The 27229-nt window shown below is 40.2% G+C and overlaps 1 protein-coding gene across 4 annotated transcripts in view; it reads left to right on the top strand.

Moving 5' to 3' along the window:
* Positions 1-27229, top strand: part of LOC127513802 (centrosomal protein of 95 kDa-like) — a 221996-nt gene that overhangs the window by 165017 nt on the left and 29750 nt on the right. The gene's annotated exons all lie outside the window — the stretch shown is intronic.

A 27229-nucleotide genomic window follows, 5' to 3' on the forward strand; every position in this document is an offset into this window, starting at 1 on the left:
ATGTAACGCTTCACAATTCAGTTTTCAGTGCATACAGTGCAAATGCAAAAATGTTTTACATTGTTTATGTAGGCTGTACTGTTTATTACTACGTGGAAGTTAAGTAGTTTAAAAGGCTAACACAGAGGATGACTTTTTTCACATGAAGTGCCATCATTTTTATTGTTAATAACTGCTAAATTTAAAGCAGACTTGGACTGTCCATTGGGAGTTTTCTCACTCAAACCACTACCTGCTGCTGCTTTTAATTGCTTTTAGAGGGAAAAGCTGCTAACAACTGCTGGTCTCAGTTTTCTCTGAAATAATAGCATATTGGCGATTTGGCCATCAATCCAGTGCGTAACTGTGTTTGCGCTCTGGAGGGTGTCAGAGGTTTCTATTTAAAACATGTTTTTGCAGCATTGAGCAATGTAGCCAATCACAGACATATCTGTTGACAGAGATGTTTAAGTTAGAATCCACTCAGCGCTCAAAGCCGGAGTTTTTTGTCCAGTGCTGAGTACTGCACGCTCGCAAATCCTCTCATTATAACAGTGTAGATTATGTAAATATTATGTAAATAAGAGATTCATTGTGCTGTCAGTGTAAACACTTTCATTGATTATAACAGAACTTTGTGTTACTGCGTCATCGCGATGAACTAAGAGAGTGACAGCTTTTTATTGATTATAAAGGATCGCTTTGTGCCCTTTCTAGACGATATATAATGAATTCAGAATTTGAATAAATCTTTTGTTTTTCATGCTCGACCAACGGTCATGTATACACGCTGCAAAGTTTCGGGAGTGACATCCAGTGGCGGATTCTGGCATAGGCAATATAGGCAGCCACCTAGACGAGAAGGGTATAGCTGCAGCCTGGAGATCTCCAAATGGGGGTGGGAACTCCAAAACAGGGTGGAAGCTCCAAAATAGGGTGTGGTCTCCCATTGACAGACAGGCACATTACACGCATGTGTGATTTTTTTTTTTCTTTTCTTTTTTTTTCTTTCCCCTCAATCCAGTTTAATGCAAACTCCAAACCAAAGCCGATTCTAAAGATTTCATTAGTCGTGTCAATCACAGAGCTGATTTCCTACAATGCTATGCTACAACAAATGCTAAAGCCTAAACCTACCCTACACCCTAACCTTAACCAGTGAAATTGATTGCAAGACAGTATTTGCGCTGTAAGAAAATGGCAGTTCAGGAGATAAGAAGTTAGTAAGATCGTGCGATATGAGATCGCTGAGCCGGGCCGTCCATAACTTCCTAACTGGACCTCACCGAACTTTGGCACATTTTTAGTTGCACCCAGTATGGAGTCAATATAATGCCACAGATTTGCAAAAATAAATAAATAAAGTTTTGCAAAAGGAAATAAAGCTTTGCAAAAGAAAAATAAAGTACTGAACCAAAAAAAGTTGTTTTGCAAACAAAAATAAAGAATTGCAAAAGAAAAGAAAAAATTGAGAAAGAAAAAGATAAGTTTTGCAAACAAAAATAATTGCAAAAGAAAAATAAAGTACTGCAAAAATAAAGATATAATTAATTGCAAAAATCAATGACAGCTGTAAAAGAAGCTTAAAGGATTAGTTCACTTTGAAATGAAAATTAGCCCAACCTTTATGGAGTTATTTTACTGACAAATGTCGAGAGCACATTATTGTGACGCGAGAACACATCAATGTATGCGCGAGCGCATATCTCTCCACTCGCGCGCGGATTTCCTTTGCTCTCGCACAAAACTGGACGTGCGCTCTCAAATACACAGTGCTCTCTTATGAACTGCCTCTCCTCTCGCTCAGATATTGTGTGTGCACGCTCAAACTGTGTCCTGCGCACTCAAACTGCGCCCTGTGCGCTCGCGAATCTCTCCGTGCTTTTGCAGAAATTAATTTGCTTCTGGATTAAACGCTGTCAAAAGTTATCAACCAATCAGAAGAGACGACTGATCCATGAAACAGTGAGCTGCACATGGAATTCTTTTGACAAAGATGGATATTTAATTTCTTTACAATTTAATAATAATTAATAATATTAATCAAAATGTAGGCCATATCTTAAAAATGGCTTTGAAGGGGGCGCTTGGATGATTTCTATATTAATAAGCTTGTTTGTCTAACTGCATCCCATTACAGGTCAAACCCCACTGAACGATTTATCCAAAACCAACATATTAGCCAATATCATGGACCAAAACATTAAATTAAACATTCATTTAAAACAAAAGATTAAACAACTAATTTAGTGTTATAAATCAGTCTATTTAGAAATGTGTAAAATGTTATAAATTAGCCTATTAAAAATTAATTTACGAAATCGTTTTGTCCAGTGTTTTTAAACAAATCTCTTGAATTAATTATTCTGATACATCAAATACATTTTAACAGTCACTGGTCACCACCTACTGGCAGAACAGTGTAATAACATTTCAAAGGTCATTTACTCATTTTTATTGCTGAAATCAGTGTGTATTCGGACTATAAATTGTTATTGCAATACTTGCGTTATTATTTAAGGTTTGCAACACAGAAGTAGCAATAGTGTGTTGTTGAAAACACTTGGTGAAGCTGTCTAAAATATATAGCTTACATGACATGACATGCTTTCAGCGGCAATGGAAAAGCAGGTTTAAATATTCCGGTATGATCGTAATTTCAAAGGTTTAATAGACATAGCTGAATCGTTGTCATTTAGAAATAAGATTGTGTTCTTTTGATTAATCGTGCATACATATGAGCTTATAGCCGAAGTATTTTTGTATGTCATGTTTTACCAGACCTCAAATTCACTATAGGTGGTATATTTGATCTCCACATTTTAAGTATTTAGGGAATGATGATCTGACCCTGATCTTGTTCTGAATCAAATCAGAAGATATTTTTTGGAAATACTTTACAATAAGGTTTCATTAACATTATTTAACTGCATTAGTTAACATTCACTAATAATGAACTGCACTTCTACAGTATTTATTAATCTTTGTTAATGTTAATTTCAACATTTACTAATACATTATTAAAATCAAAAGTTGTATTTGTTAACATTAGTAAATGCACTGTGAAGTAAACAACCAGCAAACACCTGTATTTTAACTAATGTTAACAAAGATTAATAATTACAGTAATATATTGCACATTGTTAGTTCATGTTAGATAATACATTAACTAATGTTAACAAATAAAAACCTTGTTTTAAAATGGTACCTATTTTTTATAAATTTCAACAAGTACACAAAACGTACGACCACAATAACTTTAAGAAACTTTTTTTGTTTGTTTGTTTGTTTAGATAAATTGGGGTTTGACCTGTAATGTGATGCAGTTAGACTAGGTTACATTTGATTAATATTATTAAATTGTAAAGAAATTAAATATCCATCTTTGTCAAAAGAATTCCAGGTGCAGTTCACTCTCAGCCAATAAGATTCCACGTAGCATTTTCATGGATCAGTTGTCTCTTCTGATTTGTTGATAACGTTTGACAGCGTTTAATCCAGAAGCAAATTAATTTCTGCAAGAGCACGGAGAGATTCGCGAGCGCGCAGGACACAGAGCGCGCACACGCAATATCTGAGCGAGAGGAGAGGCAGTTCATAAGAGAGCACTGTATATTTGAGAGCGCACGTCCAGTTTTGTGCGAGAGCAAAGGAAATCCGCGCGCGAGCGGAGAGATTTGCACTCACGCATTGCATGTATGTGCTCTCGCGTCACAATAATGTGCTCTCGACATTTGTCAGTAAAATAACACCATAAAACTTTACTCGCCCTCAAGCCATCCTAGGTGTATATGACCAGTGGTGCCTGCAGCCGTATGGCTGTACGCACTGTGCCTACCATGAGAGGGCACTAATTAATGCCGTTTTTATTTTTGACATCATTTTTAAATTGATTATTAAAATCTATCTGCGTACACTCGTGACATATTAAGATAGCAAGAGAATGAGAATAAATAAAGGTGTGCATTTCGTATCGTATTATTATAGGGAGATAAGAGGGACTGTATCTCTTACCATTGGAGAAAGCGTAACGGCTAACATAATCACGTGCGGCACCTCTCAGCCTATTGTGTCGCCGTTCAAAACTCCTCCCTGCATACCGCCAATGCATACCACCCATACTGCCAGTTAGCATTAGCCGTTACCCTTTTTTGGCTAAAGGTTGCAGGCTTGCCTTCCAGTGGCTTTGGTATGTGCATGCATGGGTGGGCGTGGAGGGATATGAGCAAAAAGAAATCTGATTGGCTAGTTTAGTTTCGTCATTTTTTCCACACATGAAAAATGACATTACAGATAGTTAATGTTTAAAAACAGGATAAAAATGAGTAAACGCTCTCTAAAACAGCTACATTTGATTGAAATATTTGCAAAACTATTGAGTAGGGATGGAGAAATGAAGCCTCTTAAATCTTTGAAGCTTTTCTATAAATGTTTCGAGAAAGGTTTCAAAGCATCAAGAATGTCAAAAACAGTGCCATCTTGTGGCAGGTAAAATTTATAGCAGCCATAAACCTGAGTGTGCAATTCCGTTGCTTTATCCAAAAAGCCTGAAACCGCTAAATGTGTTTAGTTTTCTGATAATATAATTCATATAAATAAAATGGATCAACAAAAACAATAATTATAATAATACTAATAATACATACTGAGTTGTTTGAGGCAAGTAAATTGTGCTGTTATTTTATTGTTTTTATACTGTTTATATGACAGAACATATGATGATGTAATATAGGCTACAGGCTTATATATTTAAAATGTTTAGTAAATGGACTTGAACTTCCATAAAGTAGTGGTCTGGGCTCAAACATTCTGACACGCAAAGTGAAGCATTCACGTGACTGGAAACAATGTGAGGCTTTGTTTTTCATTAATCAGATGCTTTTCTGAAAACAATAGGCACATTTCGGGACAAAGCCGCTCAGAGATAACGTAAAAAAAAAAAAAAAAATTCACAAAGCATCTATCTACACAAGCACGTCAGAGTGCAGTTACGTTCATCAGATTTTCTAAGCGGGTAACAGGAAAGAGACAGTCGATCACTCGATTTGTACAGCATTAGATCATTCCCACCAACTCAATGATTGATTTAATTGTTTTTTGCAGACAGAGGGGGGCCTGCTAGTTCTGTGTGTACCCTGAGATAAAATCCTGCAGTTGCCCCTGTATATGACTTTCTTCTTTCTGATGAACATAATTGAAGAAATATTAATAAACTCCGGAGCCGTGTGGAGTACACGTTTATGATGGATGGATGTGGATGGAAGCACTTTGTTCAGCTCGTACTCATTGAACCCTATCACTGCCATTATAAAGCTCGGATGTGTCAGGATATTTATTAATATTTCTCAGATTGTCTTCGTCAGAAACAAGAAAGTTTTACTCACTTGAGGGTGAGTAAAGGTTGGGCTAATTTTCATTTCAAAGTGAACTAATCCTAATTAAGAACTTTGATTCTATTTTAGCTCTGCAACAGATTTTTTGCAGCAATGATTTTGCAACACATATTTTCCATGGTCACACCTACTAATTCATTTGCAACGCTCATTTTATTCTGCATTTCAGTCAAATGTGAGCTCGCGATACCGTTTTCCTTTTGTGCTTCACTTTTCTGTGCGTTTCACTTCATGGCACTGTTTTGACATGGGGTGGAGTCAAGAAACTGGGGCATATTCAGCAGGCCTGGTCATGCCTCCCTCCAAGTGACATCATCTGCTCGAGACGCAGATCAGCGCAGATGAAGGCACCATGGCTGATAGGCATTCGAGTGGATCGGGTCCTTGTACTCACTTTTACTAGCATTAAAACGTGCATGGTTTCGTTTTGTCAACTAAGGGGCCGTTCACATATCACGTCTAAAAACGCGTGGAAAGCACAACCGCACCGCTTTCTCCTTTTTTCCAAAGCTTTACTACTGGATATATTTATGGAGATGAGATATAAAAACTACCCTGTACAGCTATGATCAGCTGTTTGGCTGAGATTTCGATGTTTTGTTATGGAAAGGCCGAAGCTGATCGCTTGGTTCTTGTCACATGACCTGCGGTGCGCTTCTGAAAAATTGAGAATTTTTCATTTCAATGCGCCTGGAAAACGCACCGCATGTGCGTCGTGACCGCGTCGCCTCCATTATGAGCACGCCTGCTGTGCGGCTACATTTGAAATAACTGACTTTCGAGCAGAAAAGACACAATATGTGAACGGCCCCTAAATTTGTATTAAAAGCATTTGCTTAAGTTAGAGATTATGTTAAGGTGAATGTGAACTGTCTGAAAATAGCCAGCATCTACTGTTTATTTCTCTCAGTTTGCACACTTTTATAGCATTAACATGTTTCGTTTTAACTACTTTCGTGTTAACTAAATGTGTGTTAACAGTGTTTGCTCAAGTTAAAGAAGAGGTTCAAACTATGGTCCGAATGCCACTGGCCATGGGCTTTGGGCTCCTCTCTTGCGGAGCATATTTATTTATATAGCATATTTTATAACTTTTTTGTTTTAATATCAACTAGAAGAAACAATGTTTATGGTAATTTACAGACATTTATTTTGAAATGTAAGTCGATGACAATTGGATGAAGACGGATTTCCTTCACACTCTCACAAAACTGGACACGCTTTCAAATATACAGTGGCTCTGCTCTTGCTCAGAAATCGCATTGTGTGCGCTCAAACTTTGTTCTGTGCAATTGCAAATCTCTACGTCAGTGGTATACAAATGGCGGACCGCGGTCCGATTCCGAACCTCGGCGGGACATAAATGCGCCATTTTACCATTTCTACAGATTAAAGTGAGCAGCGCGTCAAAACAAAGAGCGGTTCACACCACAAGTGCTCAGGGTCATTTACTGTAATGATCTTTTGGTGCTACATCCTCTAATATTTTCATCTAGAGCCAAAAGCCCTTCATTCAAGCTCTTTCCATTCCATGCGCGTTGTTTTCTCCCGATAAAGACGTACAGCGCCGCATTGAGCTGCAGATGACGCAGTTATTTTAACAACAGCGGTGAGCAGAAAAATACTTTGTCAAAGTTTTTAGTCAAGATACTTTTGCTAAAAAGCTACAGAAAATGAGAATGCAGCAAAATACAATTCTTATTTTTATCTGTCATACAGCTGACTCCGAACTAAACAGGTATGTAACAGCTAAGTTAACGTGTAGCACCTTTAGACGTTTTGTCCCAATCCCCCAAATATTTAGCATTATTAATCAGCATATTAAAAGCATTTCATAATAAACAATGTTATAATTTGGAAAATTATTTAGAGATGACAAGGGGAGACAAAAAAAAAAAGACTAGTTAAATTACTAGTTAACTTTATTTTGTGCTCATGATGAGAGTTTTGCTTATTAGATAATGTATGTTGTTTTTAGTAGTTTATTACTACTAGATATATTTATGGAGATGAGATATAAAAACCACCCTGTACAGCTATGATCAGCTGTTTGGCTGAGATTTCGATGTTCCCTTTCAGTCGGTCACGTTCAACGTACGTCAGTAGTGACCGATGAATTGGGATATCGCCAGAGAGCCCTATCAGCTTTGAGTGTATAAAAACAAGCCAATGGAATTGGCGTGTGATATTTGCATAATGCGCACCGCCCCCGTCAGGTGGGTATAAATACGGAAGCGGATGCAGTCGCACTCTGTCTTTCACTTCGGAGCCAACTTGTGTTCCTGCTGAGAGTGTGTTTCTCAAGCCTCCACAGACGAACCCTGCATCTTTTTCAAAATGTCATTTCGTCTGTGCATTACTGGATGCGGTTGTTCCCTGGTCCCCGCTGATGGTCACAATCGCTGTGTCACATGCCTGGGTGTTCAGCATGCTGAGGCAGCTTTTGTGGATAGTTCATGTTCTCATTGCGGGAACATGACTATCTCAGTGTTGAGGTCTAGACTCTCTAGGCTCCGGCCAGGGAAGCAGCACGGCGGCGTGTAGGCAGGATTACGGTCAGGGCTTCCCCACTGAGCTCCGCTCCACGGGCCCCTTTCCCCTCTGCAACACTGCAGCCTGTGGTGTTGCCGGAGGAGCGTGCTGGTCCCTCCACGGAGCGACCATCCGTTTCCTTCGGCGCACCTGCGGACGAGCAGATGTCGATCGCGGCATCGGAAGGTGAGCTTGAGTCCTCGGGAGATGAAGACTCGGCTGCGCTGTCTCCCTCCAGGACCGTAGCGTTGCCCGAGCCTGATCCCGAGCTGACAGCTATGCTTGCCCAGGCCTCCGTGAAGGTCAGGCTCATGTGGAATCCTCCACCGCGTCCCGAACCTTCTCGGTTGGATGATTAGTTTCTCGGGGCGGGCGTACCATACTTTCCGGAGGTGCATGAGGAGGTGACCAAGTCTTGGAGAACACCCTATAGCGTTCGTGCCAGCCCTGGTCCCTCCTCCGCCTTCACCACCCTGGATGGCGGGAAGGCCAAGGGGTACGCTGGGATCCCCCCAGTCGAGCGGTCCGTTGCGATGCAGTTGTGTCCGATGGCCGCCAGCTGGCACGGTGAACCGCGTCTCCCATCCCGGGCCTGTAAATTCTCGTCCAACTTGAACGAGAAAGCTTACAGAGCCTGCGGAAAGGCCGCCTCCGCCCTGCATGCCATGGCACTTTTGCAGGTCTATCAGGCAAAAAGCGCTTATGGACATGCCCCAGGGTGGTCTTGACCAACAGCTTCTGGGGGAGCTGCACGCCGCAATGACCTCGCCCTCCGGGCGACGAAGGTGACAGCATGTTCCGTTGGTCAGGTGATGGCTACACTGGTAGTCCAGCAACGTTACCTGTGGCTGACCTTGGCTGATATGCGGGAGACCGATAAATATCGATTCCTGGACTTCCCCATATCTCAGGTCGGCCTATTCGGCGACGCGGTCGAGAGCTTCACCCAGCAGTTCTCGGCCGCACAGAAGCAGGCTGAGGCGATCAAGCACATGCTGCCCCGGCGGTCTGCTGCTGCCTCCACCCCACCGCCGGCTGCACAGCCTCAGCCCGCTCGTCGCCAAGGGCGCCCGCCTGCGTCATCCTTCGCCCCTGCTAAGTCAGCCAAGCAGCAGCCTCCACCCGCCAGACAGCAGGGAGCCGGTCACAGACGCAGCGCCCAGCCCGCTCAGAACCCAGCCAAGCCAGGTGACAAGCGTAGGAAGGAAGCAGTCCTGAGACGGGTGACCTGGAGGGGAGGAATTCAGCTCTTCGGGAAAGGATGCCAGCTTCTCTCCCTCCCCTGGAGGATGGCCGGGGGGAATTTGTGTCTTGTCTCGTCCCGCCGCTGGCTCTCCGGAGTCCAGCGGTACCCACTTTCTCACAAAAAGAGCTGTTTCCCAAACCTCCAGGTCCCAAGAGGGCGCGGTTGGCAGTGTGCAAGGGCCCGCCTCGCCACTCTCAGCCCCGTCTCATTTCGCCAGCAGATCCCAGTGTGTTGGTCGAGGCCGCCTCCCATGTGCCGTCTCCCATACACACTGTCACCTCGCAGAGTCCGACGCCACTTCAGGCCGCTATGCCATCTGAGTCGGGTCCCAGCACTCTGCCTTGCCGCCCCATGTTGGGTACGTCTTTGGTGCCTTTGGTCCCGCTAGCTTGGAGTCTGGGAGCGTGGCTAGTGCTTCCCAGCCCGTCCCGCTGGCTCATTCGTACCATCAGACTCGGCCATGCGATTCAATTCGCCCGGTGTTCAGGGGTGTTCATTACACTCGTGTGTCCCTGGACAATGCACCTGTTCTCCGTGCGGAGATTGCTGTCCTCCTGGCGAAGGATGCAATCGAGCCAGTCCCTCCAGCCGGGGTTTTACAGCCCCTACTTCATTGTACCCAAGAAAGGTGGTGGGTTACGGCCAATCCTGGATCGGTCCCTTCACAGGCTGCCATTCAAGATGCTTACGCAGAAGCGCATTTTCGAATGCATCCGTCCCCAGGATTGGTTTGCAGCGATCAACCTGAAGGACGTGTACTTTCATGTCTTGATTCTGCCTTGACACAGACCCTTCCTACAGTTTGCGTTCGAGGGTCAGGCATATCAGTACAAAGTCCTACCCTTCAGGCTGGCCCTGTCGCCCCGCGTCTTTACAAAGGTTGCGGAGGCGGCCATTGTTCCGCTCAAGGAACAGGGCGTTCGCATCCTCAACTACCTCGACGACTGGCTCATTCTGGCCAGCTCGCGAGAGCAGTTGTGCGAACACAGGGACATGGTGTTAGCTCACCTCAGCCGGCTGGGTCTTCGTGGTCCAGCTGATTTGGCAGCACTTTGGGGCGACACAGATAGATCTGTTTGCCTCCCCGGACACTGCTCACTGCCAGTTGTTCTATTCCCTGACTGACGGCATGCTCAGCACAAATGTTTTGGCACACAGCTGGCCCCGGGGCCTACGCAAATATGCGTTTCCAGTGAGCCTTCTCGCACAGCTCCTGTGCAAAGTCAGGGAGGACGAGGAGCAGGTCTTGCTAGTGGCTCCGTATTGGCCCACTTGGACCTGGTTTTCGGATCTGACGCTCCTCACGACAGCACCTCCTTGGCCCATTCCTCTGAGGAAGGACCTTCTGACTCAGAGATGGGGCACCCTCTGGCGCCCGCATCCCGACCTGTGGAAACTCCATGTGTGGTCCCTGGACGGGACGCGGAGGTTCTAATGATCTCCCCCAGGCGGTTGTAGACACTATCACTTCTGCTAGAGCTCCTTCTACGAAGAACCTCTATGCGTTGAAGTGGAACCTGTTCGTCGAATGGTGTTCCTCTCACCGAGAGGACCCCCGATCATGTTCGGTCAGGTCTGTGCTTTCCTTCCTGCAAGAGGGACCTGCACGCATTTTCGTTTGTTGAATCGTGCCTGGAATTCGGGCCCGGTGACTCTCACGTTATCCTGAGACCCTGGCCTGGATATGTGCCCAAGGTTCCTACCACTCCCTTCAGAGATCAGGTAGTGAACCTGCAAGCGCTGCCTTTGGAGGAGGCAGACCCAGCCCTGGCTTTGCTCTGTCCCGTCTGCGCTCTACGCTGGAACGTGGATAGAACGCGAAGCTTTAGGACCTCAGATCAGCTCTTTGTCTGTTACGGAGGCGAGCAGAAGGGAAAGGCTGTCTCCAAACAGAGGATGGCCCACTGGATAGTGGACGCCATCGCCTTGGCTTATCAGTCCCAAGGCGTGCCTTGCCCGCTCGGGTTGAGAGCTCACTCCACTAGAGGAGTTGCCTCTTCCTGGGCGCTGGCGCACGGCGCCTTGCTGACAGATATCTGTAGAGCTGCAGGTTGGGCGACACCCAACACGTTTGCTAGATTCTATAGCCTTCGTGTGGAACCAGTATCTTCCTGTGTACTCGCTTACAGTAGCCGGTAAACGCAAAGAACCCGTTCTAGTGTCGGCTTGCAATGCCATTCCCGCCCCCTGGGCCGAATACGTGCATCCATTTACTCCAGTAGAGTTCCCTGCTTGGTGAACCCTGTCGAGTTCCTCCGCCTCCCCTTGCGACTCGGACATTGCGGAGTGTCTGATGCCAGGCCAAAAAACCCACGTTTTAGGTGAATTACAGAATTTTGTTTTCAAAATGTACTGTACAAACGAGATATTGGCAGAAGCTCATATTAAGTAAGTCATTTACTATAATCTTGTAAATATCGTTCGTTCATTTGAATGAGTGATTGAACGGTTATATTTTTGGACTGTGAGTGGAATTTGCAGACGGTCCCTTTAGCAGCCTAGGCGAATATGCAGCGAATATCAAATCAAAAACGAACTTTACTGCACCCTTTTTGCAGACAAACGGATCTACAGTCACATCAAATGTAGCTGCTAACTGACCTAAAGTATTTATAGATTACTCTGAAGAGAATATAATCAGCAGATTGCATACTACTATTTTCAACTGTGTCAGCCAATGGTGCTTTTACAACGATCAGCCAATGGTGGCAAAGAGGCCGCCTTTTGATGTTTGATTGACACCCTCTCATTAGCATGTTGCGCTAAGGAAAAATAAATACGGAGCTACATTAAAAATGAATAAACGGTTTAAAGTAAAAAAGTCAACTTTCAGCTTGGCATTTCCATTAACATTTTTTTTATTTTCCCATTTTAATTTTTTATTTGTTTCATTTATTTAATTATTTATCTCCTTGCACATTTAATTACTTATATATTTATTTATGCAGGAATATGTTGATTTATATATTTATTTATGTATAATTTTGTGTATTTATTTATGTATGTATTTATTTATTTATTTGCGCTGTAGTGAATTAACTCAAAGGGGAAATATTAATAATTATCCATAACTCATTATGATTATTAATTATGATTAATTGTGAATATTTGAATCCATTAATCAGATTAACTTGATGTAGCTACATTAAAATTTCAATCAATAAATCAGTTCATCCTGTGAACACTCAGTATTGATTATTAATTAATTCTAAGTGAATGGTATTTTTCATGGCCACAGAAAAATAATTCTTTCTTAGCATTTACAGTGCTTTGTAATAAGCATTTACAGAGCTGGTAATAAAATCTGATCATTTAAGAGGCAATCTATTGCAGACAGAGAGTCAGAACCAAATATGTATTGTGCACAAGCTTTATTAACTAAATCACGAACACATAACTAAACTAACACACACATACATACATACATACATACACACCAGTTACACGTACACAAATAAAATAAGGAATGATAGAGTGAGCCCGGAAGTGGGAAACAGGAGGAGCTAGGAAGAAGAATCAAACAAGCTGGAAAAGACAATCAGTTTTCTCAAATAATAAAGCACCTTTGCTAACAAAGGGGTTCATAAATTAATAACAAATAGCTGTTTAGTGTTCAAATGTACGATACTTGCAAAATGCCTTTAGCTGTTGAGGAGCATCGGATCTGCAGGCTGAGAGGAATCCTTGATGGTTTGGTCCGAAGTCGTAGTCAATATCTTCTGCATTGGATGAAGAAATATGAAACAAGTTAAGCTGTTAGTTTGACTCTTGTAGTAGGAAAGAGTTCTTTATCTCCTAGTCAGGGCGTCAGTCCGTTGAAGAATCAAGAGAGAGGGAGGAGCATTGTGCGCTGGCTTTTAAGGTCTGGGAGGATGCCACACCTCTTCGGGTGGACCTGACCAATGAGCAAAGTGGAATGTCTGTAGCGGGAACTTCTTTTGTAGGGGAGTTTATGGCTCTTGTCTTTAAGCATGATTAAACTGGCTGAGTTGTTGAAGAAGAAACTATTAAAGATTCTTGTAATACTGATGTGTTGCACAGGTATCGACGTATCATATACACGAGCATTTAAATCTTCAAAATACAAACTCGTAGACACCAAACTTGGTATAGGTGAGTTTACGTTATAACCATTGGTTCTTATCATAAAATATGCATAACAATACTGAATCCAAAAACAAGAGGTAATACACAAACAGTAATAATGGATGCCATGTCCTATGGATATGCATGTTTATTTATAGAACAGCCTGTCTATAAATTAATGCAGGAAAGTCTGTTATGAGGGTTTTCTATGTGTCTTTTTGTCTCTGCTTTTCCACGTGGCAACACACGTACTTCGGAGCAATAAAACTAAGGCTGGTCTTCTTGGGGAAAGGGGACAGACCCCAGAGTTTTAAACAATTATTTGTTAAATATAACAAATAATTGTGTCTGATTTGTCTCAGTCATTACAGCGCATTTATTTATTTATTGTTTTTGCAGCTTTCGTCCTCCATACCCACATTTTGTGGATGGGAAAACATAGATTGCGATACGTGATGTAATTAAATTTGAAAAGGCTATAATTTCATGTATGCGCCGTACGTTTCAAGGTTAAATGTGGCGCTGTTGCACGCTGTTGCTCACGCAGCGCTCAGACTGCTTCTAAGTGGTTCGCAATCAATGTATACTATAGTGCACGTTTATGCCAAGCGATTGTTTATACTGATATGACTTATGCTGTTCAATATTGACAACAGTTTACTTATGGTATTGTAAAATATTGTAAATGGTTGTAAGAACGTATATTTTTATCTACCTCATCTAAACATGAATGAGCAGCCCACAATAGTAAGCATACACATTTCAAAATAAGAGTCCGAGTGCATAAATAAGTCACTAAAAATGTATACTCCCCCCTGGTTATTATTTGGTTACACAACTGTATTTAATTTGATTCCAATTCAGTTAATTTATATTAATTTAATTTCATATAATTTCATTTCTCTTTAATTCGAAGTTAACTATTGGAGCTTCTGGACATTTTTTGTGCTGTGGGTAGAAGGATTTTCTACACAGCTACAAGTATTTCAAATCTGTGGAAAGCACTGTTTTGCTGAATGCTATCAGGTTATTGACAACATGATTTTTGAGGCATCTGTTTCTTAAGGTTATCCAGCTTGTTCCTTAGGCTTTTGGGTATTGGCCACTGTGACGAGCAGGGTGGGCGAGAGCCGTGAGGGAAAGGCGCGAGGCCGGTGACGTGAGTGATAACGAGCATCAGCTGCGAGTCGCACCGGCCTGGTCCTCTCTCGTCCTTCACTGTCGTCGCTCCCCTTTTATGCTTCCGGAGCTCCTTATCACTCGCGCCGTTCCCTTACGGCTCTCGCCCGCCCTGCTCGTCACAGCCACATGCTGTAGTCTTAAGCTCATTCAGGTAACTGCTTTTTGCTATTCAGAGGGATATGCTGCTCCTTTCCATTATGTCCATTGTCTTTCCAGTATACAAACCTGATTCCAAAAAAGTTGGGACACTGTACAAATTGTGAATAAAAAAGGAATGCAATAATTTACAAATCTCATAAACTTATATTTTATTCACAACAGAATATAGATAACATATCAAATGTTGAAAGTGAGACATTTTGAAATGTCATACCAAATATTGGCTCATTTTTGATTTCATGAGAGCTACACATTCCAAAAAAGTTGGGACAGATAGCAATAAGAGGCCGGAAAAGTTAAATGTACATATAAGAAACAGCTGGAGGACCAATTTGCAACTTATTAGGTCAATTGGCAACATGATTGGGTATAAAAAGAGCCTCTCAGAGTGGCAGTGTCTCTCAGAAGTCAAGATGGGCAGAGGATCACCAATTCCCCCAATGCTGTGGCGAAAAATAGTGGAGCAATATCAGAAAGGAGTTTCTCAGAGAAAATTGCAAAGAGTTTGAAGTTATCATCATCTACAGTGCATAATATCATCCAAAGGTTCAGAGAATCTGGAACAATCTCTGTGCATAGGGGGTCAAGGCTGGAAAACCATACCGGATGCCCGTGATCTTCAGGCCCTTAGACGGCACTGCATCACATACAGGAATGCTACTGTAATGGAAATCACAATATGGGCTCAGGAATACGTCCAGAAAACATTGTCGGTAAACACAATCCACCGTGCCATTCGCCGTTGCCGGCTAAAACTCTATAGGTCAAAAAAGAAGCCATATCTAAACATGATCCAGAAGCGCAGGCGTTTTCTCTGGGCCAAGGCTCATTTAAAATGGACTGTGGCAAAGTGGAAAACTGTTCTGTGGTCAGACGAATCAAAATTTGAAGTTCTTTTTGGAAAACTGGGACGCCATGTCATCCGGACTAAAGAGGACAAGGACAACCCAAGTTGTTATCAGCGCTCAGTTCAGAAGCCTGCATCTCTGATGGTACGGGGTTGCATGAGTGCGTGTGGCATGGGCAGCTTACACATCTGGAAAGGTACCATCAATGCTGAAAGGTATATCCAAGTTCTAGAACAACATATGCTCCCATCCAGACGTCGTCTCTTTCAGGGAAGACCTTGCATTTTCCAACATGACAATGCCAGACCACATACTGCATCAATTACAACATCATGGCTGCGTAGAAGAAGGATCCGGGTACTGAAATGGCCAGCCTGCAGTCCAGATCTTTCACCCATAGAAAACATTTGGCGCATCATAAAGAGGAAGATGCGACAAAGAAGACCTAAGACAGTTGAGCAACTAGAAGCCTGTATTAGACAAGAATGGGACAACATTCCTATTCCTAAACTTGAGCAACTTGTCTCCTCAGTCCCCAGACGTTTGCAGACTGTTATAAAAAGAAAAGGGGGTGCCACACAGTGGTAAACATGGCCTTGTCCCAACTTTTTTGAGATGTGTTGATGCCATGAAATTTAAAATCAACTTATTTTTCCCTTAAAATGATACATTTTCTCAGTTTAAACATTTGATATGTCATCTATGTTGTATTCTGAACAAAATATTGAAATTTAAAACTTCCACATCATTGCATTCCTTTTTTATTCACAATTTGTACAGTGTCCCAACTTTTTTGGAATCGGGTTTGTACTATTTTCATTCAGATTTTGCAGTCAGTTTGTGGTTGGGGGGTTGTCAGCATATGGTTTTGTTTTGGGGGGGTTATCGCTGACTAGCATGGATAAGAGCAGGGAGTCTTTGCCCAGAACAGAACCATACCACCAATCCAAACTGTATGCTAACTGCCAGTCATCTTTGACAATAGTGATCTTGACAGAAATCAAGCCTAGCGTTAGTTCTGGCAGGTCACGTTATTCAAGCTCGCATCAGCTGACACTCAGCTGATTCACATTGACCTATAGGAATACGACAGCTATCACCGCATTCGTATATATATATGGTCCATTCAGTATTATTAGCAGCTTTATCATATTGCTCAGGAGCTAATTACCCTCCTCCACCCCCAGCTCCTCCTTTGTCCAGTCAGAACTTGCCCTTCTGATATTTCTGTTGATCAGACTCATTTCTTCAATTATGTTGTTACATTAATTATTGTCATTAAGAAAATTAATGATATTGCAATACTTTGGTTCTGTTCTGTTTACCCTAAGGGGGGGTTATCGCTTTTCTCCCTGCTCTTATCCATGCTAAGCTGCATGGATGGTCAGGGAGTTTTTGCCCAGAACAGAAACATACCACCATTCTAAACTGTATGCTAACTGCCAGTCATCTTTGATGATAGTGATCCTGACAGAAATGTTTTTTGGGGGGTTGGTGTTTCTCTTCACAAGACACAAATAACTTTTGTATAATGAATTCATCAAGCGCATCATTGCATGGAGAAAAATACCGTGCTCTTGCAAAACTAACACCATATTTAAGTATTAATACTTAAATATTTTAAGGGTCATTTGTTGCTAATGTGCATATGTCAGTGTAAGCACCCTGCAGTTATCGTTTGCTCATGGAAAGCAGATGTGAATAAAGATGTCATATTTGGTTGATTATGTAGGCTATTTGCACTAGGATGCTGGACACAGGTATCACACGATGAAATCATTGACTTTGCATCAATGAAGACCAGTAGGGCCATGTATCACTTTATTTCCATGGCGACGTGAAAGGCTTGTCACGGTATGACGCATATGAAAGATGTATCGTATTTATTTCGTTTTTCCTTTTCTTATTCAAAATATTTACAAACTTTTTAACTATATCATGACCTATATGATATATTCCGATTGTCATATATGTGTAAGTGAATGTGTTTTGTAGTTTCAACACCTTTATAATGAGTTAGTTAATCTATAAAGCACAATGGACGCCACCATGTTAGTTTGCACTGCCATTTAGAGAATCGGATCTGTCGGATTTACATAATGTAAATTTGTACCCATTTCCCGAAAAAGCAAGTGACCGGTGAACTGGGAGAACAATTGAGTAAACTTTATAGTTACTTACACATTTTGTATCTGATATGAATAAAACTCATTAAATTGTATTAGAAAGGATTATTATTGCTGCTTCCACAGACATCAGTGTATATTTAACAATAAATATAAAAATATAAACTATATATTTTTGTTAATGTGTATTTAAATGTCTGAAACCTAAAATAAACATTATGTGGTTGAAAACACTGAGTAGTTAGTGCATCCATCTCTGGCTCAGCGCCACCCAAATCGTGAAAACAGTTTAATTTAGCAGCTGAACACGTGACGCACTGAACGTTCTAATCACACCGGTGTAATTGTATGTACAAAAGAGTTGAAACTGATCGCATTTCGGTGGTGGAGGGGTGACAAATTGAAACTGGGAAGGGCACAAATCAGATCTGAGGCGGTAATGCCCCCTTATGCCCCCTTTTGCCCCCTCGTGGCGCCAGGCCAGCACTAAATGGTAACAAACTGATTTTAGTCAGCCAATTCTTTATTTTTATTATTATTATTTTGTTTATTTAAAAGTTATTTGAGTTAAGTGCTTATTGATAGGTATGTTTTAAATTATTTTATTTAGAGCATTTTTATCTTTTGTTGTATATAGGCCTAGATATCTATAATAAAAGTGTATCAATATATGTTGAGGGGGGATGTCTGATTTTGCCTAGGGCACCACATAAGGCCCTGTTTACACCTGGTATTAAGATGCGTTTTGGTCGTACGGATCACAAGTGGATGATGCTAAATACATGTGTAAATGGGGTCTAAAATGTTTTGAGATTGTCCACTTTCGACCACTTCCAGAGGTAGTCGAAAATGCATTCGACCGGATTGCTTTCATAGGATAGATGCTAATGTCGTCAAATGTGTTCGAACAGCCACAAAAGACCTACTCTCGCCTACTCTCCACCTACTGACCTAATGCGTATACATTATGGGAAGCGTGCTAGACAAACGAGATTTAAACTTTGTTGGCTGAAGACCCTTGTTTTTGCCCCCATTTTTCATGAGCTGAACTCAAAGATGTAAGACTTTTTCTATGTACACCAAAGTCTTAGATCTTTGAGTTCAGCTCATGAAAAATGGGGTCAAAAACAAAAGTGTTGCGTTTATAATTTTGTTCAGTGTGTGTGTGTGTGTGTGTGTGTGTGTATATATATATATATATATATATATATATATATACAGTGATGGGAATAACGGCGTTATAAATAAACGCCGTTACTAACGACGTTACTTTTTTCAGTAACGAGCAATCAAACAAATTACTTTTCCCCCGTTACAACGCCGTTACCCTTACTATAAATGCTGCGTTACTATAATTGAGCTCACTGAAGCGGTTTTCATCCAAGTAGGCTCTCTCTCAGTCATAGGACCTGAAAAAGTTTTTTCTCTGGTGTGTGTGTTGGACTAGTAGTTGTTCATTTAAGCCATTAGTTGACTAATCACATTTATATTAATTTGTTTTCTTAAATACGGGAGAGAATAAACCATAATAATGAGCGTTTACGTAATATAGGCTCTATAGGCCATGTATCACTCAAGCGCACGCATAAAGCTTGCCATAAAGAACCGGCAAAAGTAATGATTATGAATGTGACAAAAACAGTAAGGAGACATTTTAATTGTTTATTAATGTTTTCTGAATCTGTATCGGCTGCAAAGATGAAGTTGACATTGCTGACTCTCATCATCTCCGTGGACGCGCTTAGACATTTCAATTTGGATTACATAATCAGAGAGTAGCCTATTTCTTTTCATTTTGAATTATTTAGTTTAAAAGTAGACATTTCAAGCTTTCTGTAGTTATATTTCTCATGTCTGTGAGGCAAGCAGCTGCTGAGTTTCGGTTCATTTAGCCTATGAGACGCGCTCCAGTTCACATGCAAGTGATTGAGTCGGTGCCATGATTATATTGTCATGATTATATTTTCTGCTATATTTGCTTCTTATTTATTAAATCCAGGCAATTGGTTGATGAAACATTGATTAAAATTAAGATACAATTTTTACTAAATGAAATTCACTTTAAAGAAAGGCTTTCTACAAAACAAAACTTAATGAAGTGGTCAAAATCATGTCTGACCCACTCCATGTCTCCCAATATATTGCGCATCTTATGATGTATCCTATCTTACTCATGTTGTTCACTTTCATAATCAAATAGATGAATTTAAAACATAACATTAAATAAATAATAATTTATTTTTAGACATATTTAATATTGGGGGCATCCAAGTTAATTGCCATATTACAATGATTTCTGAAGGATCATGTGACACTAAAGACTGGAGTAATGATGCTGACAATTCAGCTTTGCATCACAGAAATAAATTATATTTTAAAGTATATTAAAATAGAAAACCATAATCTTAAATTATGGAATTGAAATAAAAAAATTATGAAATAAATGCAGCCTTAATGAGCATAAGAGACATTGTTCAAAAACATTAAAAATAGTAATGTTTCCAAACTTTTGACCGGTAGTGTATCTTACTCAGGGCAGTACTAAATAAAAAATGACATGCATTTTGTATGATCTTATTTTGTTAAAATTATTCACATTTTCACAGATTCTGCAAGTGGTTCACAAACTTTCAAGCAGCACTGTGTGTATATATAATTATAATTTTGGATACAGGAAATATTTTGGATCAGGAAATATTCATGTGTCCCTCTCTCTCATAGGTACATGATGAGTAGATACCATCATTTTGAGGTAAATGTACTCAAAAGTCTGAAAATCTGTGTGTAACTTTAAGGAATGTCACTAACAAACACCTTTTTTTTTCTGCAATTAAGCAAACTTTTTGGGGTGTTATTCCATAAAATTTAGTTTGTATGCGTATCTGTTCAGAACTGTGCTAGGTAACCATGTACTGATTAGCATCTTTGAACTAGGTTCAAAAGTATCTAAAATTGTCACTACCGAAACAGTCACGACCGAAACGTGATGAAGTTTTGGTTGTGACATCGTTTTTTGGGGGTTATTGGGGAAAAATTAGTTTTTGTGTGTGTACAACTGTTCAGATCTGTGCTAGCTAACCATGTGCTGATTAGCATTGTAAGACAAATCAGCTCAAATGAAATAATTGCCTATGTGCACAAGCGTAGTGACGAACTTCCGTTGGCGCCAGAAGTCGGCATATCGGTTTCCGGTTTACTTTGACGCTTAAAATGTCTGTTTTTACTTGATGTCTCCAGGATTTGCCTAAAATAAGCATCAGCAATGTTTATCGCATTACATATCTAGCTATCTGCATAACTACGAGGGTAAGTGGTTTAATCTAATGTGGTGTGCCATCAGATAGCGACTAAGCTAGTTAGCGACGTGTTCATTTTTAGTGAAACGTTAGTATAGAAGCTTTTTTTAAACGCAGTCTGTTCGTTTTTTGATGATAATTGTAATATCAATTGTATTAACTTTATCTCCTCAGTTTCTAATAAAGATCAGGGCACTGACAAGAGTCCATGGAGACTGATGTAGATGCAATTAAAACAAATGTCTTTATTTATGCTCCAATAAACATTGTCTCAAAATGACTTGTTGTAAGTTTTCCTTGTTCACATACATGTATAAACAAAGTCCATATCTTGAAGACACAGCATATGATCATAGTCCATAAAGCTTTAGCTGTTAATTTAACTAGTCTTTTCTCTTTCATACTTATTTTCAACACTAGGCAAACTTTGCTTTGACTCAGTAACCTCATTAGAATTCGTACACTCTTTATTTTACATTTTGCAAAAAATTGTGAAAAAAACATATACATAAAAAAACATCACTCAGTCTTTTGCAACCAATGCACTGGAATTACGTTTGACCCCATTGTGTGCACACATACTTCCATATGGCCATTGTAATGTTGCAACAACAAACATATTCCAGTCGATCAGTCCTGGCAAGACGAGTGTACAGTGTAAATCCAGCAACAAGTGCAGCAAGTGAGAAGAAAGAGTCCAAACGAATCCAACGATTAAAGTTGAAATAATTTCCATGACGAATCCAGCCAGTGAAGCACAGTTTTTGACTGTGTAACAGCATCCAGACTGATATAGACACAATTAAAACAAACGTCTTTATTTATACTCCAATAAACATTGTCATTGCACGCTACTCTCCTTATTTTGTGCAGCCAGCGCGCACGAAGGTTGGTGTCCTTCGGGAAGCGGTGGAAGCTCAAATGGCTGTTAAGGCCAATTCACACCGCACCAACAAACGCCAACAAACTCGTCTGTTGGAGTTTGTTGGATAGGTGTCATACCCCTGTTGGCGTTGGTCGGAATCTGTTTTCACCCGACTGAACATGTTTAATCGGCGTTTGACGTAATCTGACCTGGCCACGAACCGTTGCCATGACGATGAGGCAAGTCCCCTGCAAAGTCAGCTGTTTAATCGCGCCCGCGCCTCACGCACACACAATAAAGCACTGGAAACGTGACATCGCAGCTTGTTCATTATAAAAAATAAAATACGGTTTAAAAAAAAAAAAAAAAAAAAACAACATATAAAAGGTACAATAGTCTGTAGTACAATCCGTGCCATTCAGCAAAAGCACTGCTCGACTTCACCGAAAGAGAGAGGTATAACCACCATGAGAGCAACGCAGGTTTACCTTCAGTTTCGTTTCAAATTAATTTGTTTTGGCTTGTTTAGCTACATGGTTATAGGCTTATGGGTCACATAAATAAAAAGGTTCGCGCTAAAAAAAAAAAAAAAGTTTAAAAACCGGTGTATACCAACCGCAACGCAATAGGTTGCGATCAGATCGATGGCTACAGCGCTTCGGATTTCAGGTTAGTATATTTATTTTGCCTCAATACTTTAATACAATGAAAATATATTTGATACTATATTATTAATAAACTTGCCTGCCAATATTGTTAACATGGTTGCACGTAGGCTATGTAGTTGTTGAATTTTCCCAGTCAGACTTGACTCGTTTGTCGGTGTTTGTTGGGGCAGTGTGAACATGACAGTTTTTTTTCTCATAGAATTCTAAATCCAACGGCCAACTTCTTCGATGGCGTTTGTCAGTGCGGTGTGAATTGGCCTTTATACCGACTTGAAGCAGAGCAAAGTGGCACACAGCACAGCAGTGCTCCGTAGATCCACCTTTAGTTCTTTGAAACTTAGATGAGTCACGCACATTATATCTCTTTTTCCGTACAACAGCAGCACTCAATCTTGCTTGTTTACTATAGCAGATGAAGACAGGAAGTAAACCGGAAACCGGTATGCCTACTTCTGGCGCCAGCGGAAGTTCGTCACTACGCTTGTGCACGTAGCCAATTAATGAATTTATAGGGAATTATAAAGAGTCACTTAGTTTACGACCGAGCAACTGAATCGTCCAGCGTTCATTTGCTCGGGCCGTAATAAGCTCTTGTAGCGGATATGAATATCCAACTATCGTGAAAACACTATTTAGTAGCACGGTAACATTAAGATCGACAGTTTAAGACAGTAAATTTACAAGCACATAACACTTCTTTTAAAAATCTACAGGAGACTTTATTGATTATTCTAACACATAAACTAATCTAAAACAAACATTCATACACATTGCAGAAAGAAAGGAAATGAGCGAGAAAGAGTTTTAAGAGAGATAATGAAATGATGAGCATTTCTAGCAAAATATGCATTTCATAAGACATGACCTGAACGAACCATGAATCAGTAATTTCATGCACCAGTTCAGCTTTAGAATCTGGAGGTACTTGCTTGTCGTTTGTCTTTGAATGCGGATTCCCTTTGTTGGCGTCCTTGGCTTGAAGTGAAGGGATTTTTCCGAGTTAGTTGGTTTGTTGCAGGGTTGGTCCAAATTAATGTGCTGGTCACGAATGGAGCCTCGCAGCTGAAGTTTGAAGTCGAGGCGGCAAACAGTCGTTGGTTGAACTTTGCAGCAAATCTTAACTTAGAACACGAGACTCTCGACGTAAGAAGAAAATGTGCAATCACAACCAAAACATGGGATGTTTTGTCAAAAATAAAGTATACTGGATTATCAACTAAGATACTATTATAGTGTTTGGTTCATTGTACATTCAAACTAATGAATCCTTAACTTTGAAATCAGTATGATAAACTTTGAATTTTACAAAGAAATATTGGATTCAAAATACAACAAATCTCATAAATTAAACTTTAAATATTGTAACTGTAATTGTTATTGATTTACCTGTGAAAACTTTTTAATAAAATAGCAAAAAATATATTTACGAGGTAGATGTAAACAAAATCTTAATAGGTCAATATAAGCCTTCTTATTAAATTATTTATTATTGTGTTTGGGTAGTGACAAATTTGGGGAGAGGAAAAATATTTCAAAACTTTCTGAAAATACAATATGAGAATTAACTGCACAATTACTAGAAATGTATATACAATTTGCATACATACAAAGTTTGTGGAAAAAGAAAATTGTTTTTCAAGATTTTTCCAACTCTAAACCAATTCTTTCGAATGGCCCATATATATATATATATATATATATATATATATGTATATGTAATTTTTATACAACAGTTTCTTTCTGGTTCTCGAATCTGATTTGCTGAGAGGTCTTTCCAGCCATGCGATATTATACTAGTATCGCCACGGGAACTGTTTCACCGTTTGAGTCACTCCGCTGTCAGAATTCTCACAGCGAGTGTCATGGCGGACGAGCAAACCCACCATATTTTATAGATACTACTGTTTTGTAATGGAATGTAGTTTTAAGAGTTTTTTTAGGTGGGAATATACTTGTTTAGACCTCAGATACAGTATGTGATTTATATGTAAACATAGCGCCTATTTGAACATTTGTTCAGACGCTTTCAGAGATGTGAGCTCTAGGCTGTCAGCGACCGTTCAGCGCTCATATACCCACAGAGAACAGCTTCATCTTGGCCAGTCCTTCAGGAATTTGCCGCTGGCTCTTATGTAGATAATGTTTAACATGAGGTTTAATTCCTTTTTGGGTATATCATATGGGCAATCTTTGGTCTTATTAATCTATTACTTGTTCCAGAGCTAATAGATTTGGCTTAAGGGCTATATTAAGTTTCAGAACTTTATACTTACAGTTGTGCTCAAAATTATTCATACCCTTGGTAAATATGACCAAAGAAGGCTGTGAAAAAAATCTGCGTCGTTAATACTTTTGATCTTTTATTTTAAAAATCTACAAAAATGCAACCTTTCATTGGAGAATAAGAATTTTAAATGAAAATCTCATTATGAAAGAAATGTTTTTCTCTAATACACATTGCTCACAATTAATCATACCCTTTTATTCAATACTTTTTGCAACCTCCTTTTCCCAAGATAACAGCTCTGAGTCTTCACCTATAATGCCTGATGAGTTTGGAATCTCTCTAAAATCCTTCAGATTCCCAGCTCCATGTTGGTGCTTCTCCTCTGCGGTTCACCCCACTCATTTTCTATAGGGTTCAGGTCAGGGGACTGGGACGGCCATGGCAGAAGCTTGGTTTTGTGCTCAGTGACCCATTTTTGTTTTGATTTTGATGTTTGTTTTGGATCATTGTCCTGTTGGAAGATCCAACCACAGGCCATTAAATGACTTCTAGCAGGGACAGTCAGGTTTTGATTTTTTTTATCTGTTGGTATTTGATAGAATCCATGATGCCATGTACAGTGCTCAGCGAAAATGAGTACACCCCCTTTGAAAAGTAACATTTTAAACAATATCTCAATGAACACAAAAACAATTTCCAAAATGTTGACAAGACTAAGTTTTATATAACATCTGTTTAACTTATAACATGAAAGTAAGGTTAATAATATAACTTAGAGAACAAAATTTTCAGTTTTACTCAGGATGATGCAAATATGAGTACAACCCACTGAAAGTTTCTGGAGCAAAGCTAAATTTTAGACTACAAATGTCTAATTTAACAAGAATTTAACAACAGGTGAGTCTAATTATTCATTACACAGGTGTCCAGCAGACAGCTGACTATAAAAGGGTGTTAAAACCCTTCCCGTTTCATGCTGTCAGCAATGGCACCACATGGAAGAGAAATGTCACAAGACCTGAGAAAGAAAATAATTTCTTTACACCAGAAAGGTGTAGGATACAAGAAGATCAGCAAAGCTTTACTTATCAGTCAGAATACTGTAGCAAAAGTGGTACAAAAATGTAAAAAAGATGGAACTGCAACCATCTCATGGAGACGTCCAGGTCATCAACGGAAGTTAATACCTCGACAGGAGAGTCTTCTGATGAGAAGGGTTGAAGAAAATCGGCAAGTTCACTGCAGTTATCTAAAGAAGTAGAAAGGCAAACTGGTGTGACTATCTCCCGTGACACAATACGGCGTACACTGCAGAGGAATGGCATGCATGGGTGCCGTCCACGAAAGAAGCCTCTTTTAAAGCCTAGGCCCAAAAAAGCCCGCCTAGAGTTTGCCAGGGCCCATGCTGACAAAGATGAAGACTACTGGGACTCTATACTCCGGAGTGATGAGACCAAGATAAATGTTTTTGGAACTGATGGCTTCAAAACTGTATGGCGTCGCAAAGGTGAGGAATACAAAGAAAAATGCATGGTGCCTGCATGGTGCTACAGTGAAACACGGTGGTGGCAGTGTCCTTATGTGGAGCTGCATGAGTGCTGCTGGTGTCAGGGAGCTGCATTTCATTGATGGCATCATGAATTCACAGATGTACTGCTCTATACTGAAAGAGAAGATGCTACCATCACTCCAAGCCCTTGGTCGTCATGCACTTTTCCAACATGACAATGATCCTAAACACATTTCTGAAGAAGAACAGGGTGAAAGTGATTCAGTGACCAAGTATGTCTCCTGATCTGAACCCAATCGAACACCTATGGGGAATTCTGAAGAGATCTTCTCTAAAAGAGATCATTCTTGAAGAATGGAAAAAGATAGATGTTGCAAAATGTCTCGAACTTGTTCATTCCATGCCTAGAAGACTTGGTGCTGTCATTAAAAATCATGGAGGCCATACAAAGTACTAGATGTAGTAGTTTTTGTTGCGAGGTGTACTCATTTTTGCATCACCCTAATTTGAGTAAAACTGAAAAATGTGTAATCTAAGTTATATTATTAACCTTACTTTCATGTTATAAGTTAAACAAATGTGATGTTAAACTTAGTCTTGTCAACATTTGGAAATTATTTTTGTGTTCATTGAGATATTGTTTGAAATGTTACTTTTCAAAGGGGGTGTACTCATTTACACTGAGCAATGTATCTGAACAAGATGTCCAGGATCTCCGGCAGAAAAATAGGCCCACAACATTAAAGATAAAGCAGTATATTTCATTGTACACATGGGGTACTTTTTACCCCTGTGTGCACCAAACCAATCTTGAGTGTTTGCTGCTAAAAAGCAAATTTTTTTTGTTTGTTTGTTTCATCTGACCATAGAACCCATCCCGTTTGAAGTTCCAGTAGTGTCAGTTTCTTTTCAAATGTTCTGTGGTCAAAACAAAAATGGGTCACTGAGCACAAAACCAAGCTTCTGCCATGACCGTCCCAGTCCCCTGACCTGAACCCTATAGAAAATGAGTGGGGTGAACTGCAGAGGAGAAGCACCAACATGGAGCTGGGAATCTGATGGATCTGGAGAGATTCTGTTATCTTGGGAAAAGGAGGTTACAAAAAGTATTG

This window comes from Ctenopharyngodon idella, chromosome 6, assembly GCF_019924925.1.
Source record: "Ctenopharyngodon idella isolate HZGC_01 chromosome 6, HZGC01, whole genome shotgun sequence".
In the NCBI taxonomy this organism is placed as follows: domain Eukaryota; kingdom Metazoa; phylum Chordata; class Actinopteri; order Cypriniformes; family Xenocyprididae; genus Ctenopharyngodon; species Ctenopharyngodon idella.